The sequence below is a fragment of the Plecotus auritus genome (genome assembly GCF_963455305.1).
Source record: "Plecotus auritus genome assembly, chromosome: 12".
In the NCBI taxonomy this organism is placed as follows: Eukaryota; Metazoa; Chordata; class Mammalia; order Chiroptera; family Vespertilionidae; genus Plecotus; species Plecotus auritus.
This window is the reverse complement of record NC_137778.1, coordinates 43,140,717-43,145,874: the sequence shown is the minus strand read 5'-3', so window position 1 is coordinate 43,145,874 and position 5,158 is coordinate 43,140,717.

Below are 5,158 nucleotides of genomic sequence, written 5' to 3'. Positions count from 1 at the left end.
CTCGCCCACCATTGTTTGCTAAGTGGCTGCTAGCTGAGAGCCACAGCTGGTCAATACCCTTCCCATAGCCAGCCAGCACCCAGGAGGCGGATGCTGCTGCCAGGCGGTTGTAAGAGAGAGCAGGGTGAGTCAGGGTTTCCAGTCCCCAGAAGCTGCGCTCTTACAAGCAGGCCTTCTGTAACAGAGGGAGCAAGGAGGGCAGGGCCAGCGCGGCGGAGAGAAATGCCTGTTACACACACTCCGGTGTCGAAGGAAGAGGACCAACCGCCTGATGACGGGAAAGGGCGACGAGCATAGCATGTGCCTCCCGAGCTGCCCTTAACACGCAATCCCTTCCCTCCCCACCGCCCTTAACACGCAATCCCTTCCCTCCCCACCGCCCTTAACACGCAATCCCTTCCCTCCCCACCGCCCATAACACACAGATCCCTTCCCTCCCCACCGCCCTTAACACGCAATCCCTTCCCTCCCCACTGCCCTTAACACACAGATCCCTTCCCTCCCCACTGCCCTTAACACGCAGATCCCTTCCCTCCCCACTGCCCTTAACACACAGATCCCTTCCGTCCCGACCGCCCTTAACACGCAGATCCCTTCCCTCCCCACCGCCCTCAACACACAGATCCCTTCTCTCCCCACTGCCCTTAACACGCAGATCCCTTCCGTCCCCACTGCCCTTAACACACAGATCCCTTCCGTCCCGACCGCCCTTAACACGCAGATCCCTTCCCTCCCCACCGCCCTCAACACACAGATCCCTTCTCTCCCCACTGCCCTTAACACGCAGATCCCTTCCCTCCCCACCGCCCTTAACACGCAGATCCCTTCCCTCCCCACCGCCCTTAACACACAGATCCCTTCCCTCCCGACCGCCCTTAACACGCAGATCCCTTCCCTCCCGACCGCCCTTAACACCCAGATCCCTTCCCTCCCGACCGCCCTTAACACGCAGATCCCTTCACTCCCGACCGCCCTTAACACGCAGATCCCTTCCCTCCCCACCGCCCTTAACACCCAGATCCCTTCCCTCCCGACCGCCCTTAACACCCAGATCCCTTCCCTCCCCACTGCCCTTAACACACAGATCCCTTCCCTCCCCACCGCCCTCAACACACAGATCCCTTCTCTCCCCACTGCCCTTAACACACAGATCCCTTCCGTCCCCACTGCCCTTAACACACAGATCCCTTCCCTCCCGACCGCCCTTAACACGCAGATCCCTTCCCTCCCCACCGCCCTTAACACGCAGATCCCTTCCCTCCCCACTGCCCTTAACACGCAGCTCCCTTCCCTCCCCACTGCCCTTAACACACAGATCCCTTCCCTCCCCACCGCCCTTAACACGCAGATCCCTTCCCTCCCGACCGCCCTTAACACGCAGCTCCCTTCCCTCCCCACCGCCCTCAACACACAGATCCCTTCTCTCCCCACTGCCCTTAACACGCAGATCCCTTCCCTCCCCACTGCCCTTAACACACAGATCCCTTCCCTCCCCACCGCCCTTAACACACAGATCCCTTCCCTCCCCACTGCCCTTAACACACAGATCCCTTCCCTCCCCACTGCCCTTAACACACAGATCCCTTCCCTCCCCACTGCCCTTAACACACAGATCCCTTCCGTCCCGACCGCCCTTAACACGCAGATCCCTTCCCTCCCCACCGCCCTCAACACACAGATCCCTTCTCTCCCCACTGCCCTCAACACACAGATCCCTTCCCTCCCCACCGCCCTCAACACACAGATCCCTTCCCTCCCCACCGCCCTCAACACACAGATCCCTTCTCTCCCCACTGCCCTTAACACACAGATCCCTTCCGTCCCCACTGCCCTTAACACACAGATCCCTTCCCTCCCGACCGCCCTTAACACGCAGATCCCTTCCCTCCCCACCGCCCTTAACACGCAGATCCCTTCCCTCCCGACCGCCCTTAACACCCAGATCCCTTCCCTCCCGACCGCCCTTAACACGCAGATCCCTTCACTCCCGACCGCCCTTAACACGCAGATCCCTTCCCTCCCCACCGCCCTTAACACGCAGATCCCTTCCCTCCCGACTGCCCTTAACACGCAGATCCCTTCCCTCCTCACTGCCCTTAACACGCAGATCCCTTCCCTCCCCACTGCCCTTAACACACAGATCCCTTCCCTCCCGACCGCCCTTAACACGCAGATCCCTTCCCTCCCCACCGCCCTTAACACGCAGATCCCTTCCCTCCCGACCGCCCTTAACACGCAGATCCCTTCCCTCCCGACCGCCCTTAACACCCAGATCCCTTCCGTCCCGACCGCCCTTAACACCCAGATCCCTTCCCTCCCCACTGCCCTTAACACACAGATCCCTTCCCTCCCCACCGCCCTCAACACACAGATCCCTTCTCTCCCCACTGCCCTTAACACACAGATCCCTTCCGTCCCCACTGCCCTTAACACACAGATCCCTTCCCTCCCGACCGCCCTTAACACGCAGATCCCTTCCCTCCCCACCGCCCTCAACACACAGATCCCTTCCCTCCCCACCGCCCTTAACACGCAGATCCCTTCCCTCCCCACTGCCCTTAACACGCAGCTCCCTTCCCTCCCCACTGCCCTCAACACACAGATCCCTTCCCTCCCCACCGCCCTTAACACGCAGATCCCTTCCCTCCCGACCGCCCTTAACACGCAGCTCCCTTCCCTCCCCACTGCCCTTAACACACAGATCCCTTCACTCCCGACCGCCCTTAACACCCAGATCCCTTCCCTCCCGACCGCCCTTAACACCCAGATCCCTTCCCTCCCCACCGCCCTTAACACGCAGATCCCTTCCCTCCTCACTGCCCTTAACACGCAGATCCCTTCCCTCCCGACCGCCCTTAACACGCAGATCCCTTCCCTCCTCACTGCCCTTAACACGCAGATCCCTTCCCTCCCCACCGCCCTTAACACGCAGATCCCTTCCCTCCCCACCGCCCTTAACACGCAGATCCCTTCCCTCCCCACCGCCCTTAACACGCAGATCCCTTCCCTCCCCACTGCCCTTAACACGCAGATCCCTTCCCTCCCCACTGCCCTTAACACACAGATCCCTTCCCTCCCCACTGCCCTTAACACACAGATCCCTTCCCTCCCCACCGCCCTTAACACGCAGATCCCTTCCCTCCCCACCGCCCTTAACACACAGATCCCTTCCCTCCCGACCGCCCTTAACACGCAGATCCCTTCCCTCCCGACCGCCCTTAACACACAGATCCCTTCCCTCCCCACCGCCCTTAACACGCAGATCCCTTCCCTCCCGACCGCCCTTAACACACAGATCCCTTCCCTCCCGACCGCCCTTAACACACAGATCCCTTCCCTCCCCACCGCCCTTAACACACAGATCCCTTCCCTCCCAACCGCCCTTAACACACAGATCCCTTCCCTCCCCACCGCCCTTAACACGCAGATCCCTTCCCTCCCCACCGCCCTTAACACGCAGATCCCTTCCCTCCCCACCGCCCTTAACACGCAGATCCCTTCCCTCTCCACCGCCCTTAACACGCAGATCCCTTCCCTCCTCACTGCCCTTAACACGCAGATCCCTTCCCTCCCGACCGCCCTTAACACGCAGATCCCTTCCCTCCCCACCGCCCTTAACACGCAGATCCCTTCCCTCCCCACCGCCCTTAACACACAGATCCCTTCCCTCCCGACCGCCCTTAACACGCAGATCCCTTCCCTCCCGACCGCCCTTAACACACAGATCCCTTCCCTCCCCACCGCCCTTAACACGCAGATCCCTTCCCTCCCGACCGCCCTTAACACACAGATCCCTTCCCTCCCGACCGCCCTTAACACACAGATCCCTTCCCTCCCCACCCGCCCTTAACACACAGATCCCTTCCCTCCCAACCGCCCTTAACACACAGATCCCTTCCCTCCCCACCGCCCTTAACACGCAGATCCCTTCCCCTCCCCACCGCCCTTAACACGCAGATCCCTTCCCTCCCCACCGCCCTTAACACGCAGATCCCTTCCCTCTCCACCGCCCTTAACACGCAGATCCCTTCCCTCCTCACTGCCCTTAACACGCAGATCCCTTCCTCCCGACCAGCCCTTAACACGCAGATCCCTTCCTCCCCACCGCCCTTAACACGCAGATCCCTTCCCTCCCCACCGCCCTTAACACGCAGATCCCTTCCCTCCCCACCGCCCTTAACACGCAGATCCCTTCCCTCCCCACTGCCCTTAACACGCAGATCCCTTCCCTCCCCACTGCCCTTAACACACAGATCCCTTCCCTCCCCACTGCCCTTAACACACAGATCCCTTCCCTCCCCACCGCCCTTAACACGCAGATCCCTTCCCTCCCACCCGCCCTTAACACACAGATCCCTTCCCTCCCGACCGCCCTTAACACGCAGATCCCTTCCCTCCCGACCGCCCTTAACACACAGATCCCTTCCCTCCCCACCGCCCTTAACACGCAGATCCCTTCCCTCCCGACCGCCCTTAACACACAGATCCCTTCCCTCCCGACCGCCCTTAACACACAGATCCCTTCCCTCCCCACCGCCCTTAACACACAGATCCCTTCCCTCCCAACCGCCCTTAACACACAGATCCCTTCCCTCCCCACCGCCCTTAACACGCAGATCCCTTCCCTCCCCACCGCCCTTAACACGCAGATCCCTTCCCTCCCCACCGCCCTTAACACGCAGATCCCTTCCCTCTCCACCGCCCTTAACACGCAGATCCCTTCCCTCCTCACTGCCCTTAACACGCAGATCCCTTCCCTCCCGACCGCCCTTAACACGCAGATCCCTTCCCTCCCCACCGCCCTTAACACGCAGATCCCTTCCCTCCCCACCGCCCTTAACACGCAGATCCCTTCCCTCCCCACCGCCCCTTAACACGCAGATCCCTTCCCTCCCCACCGCCCTTAACACGCAGATCCCTTCCCTCCCCACCGCCCTTAACACGCAAGATCCCTTCCCTCCCCACCGCCCTTAACACGCAGATCCCTTCCCTCCCCACCGCCCTTAACACGCAGATCCCTTCCCTCCCGACCGCCCTTAACACACAGATCCCTTCCCTCCCCACCGCCCTTAACACACAGATCCCTTCCCCCCACTGCCCTTAACACACAGATCCCTTCCCTCCCGACCGCCCTTAACACACAGATCCCTTCCCTCCC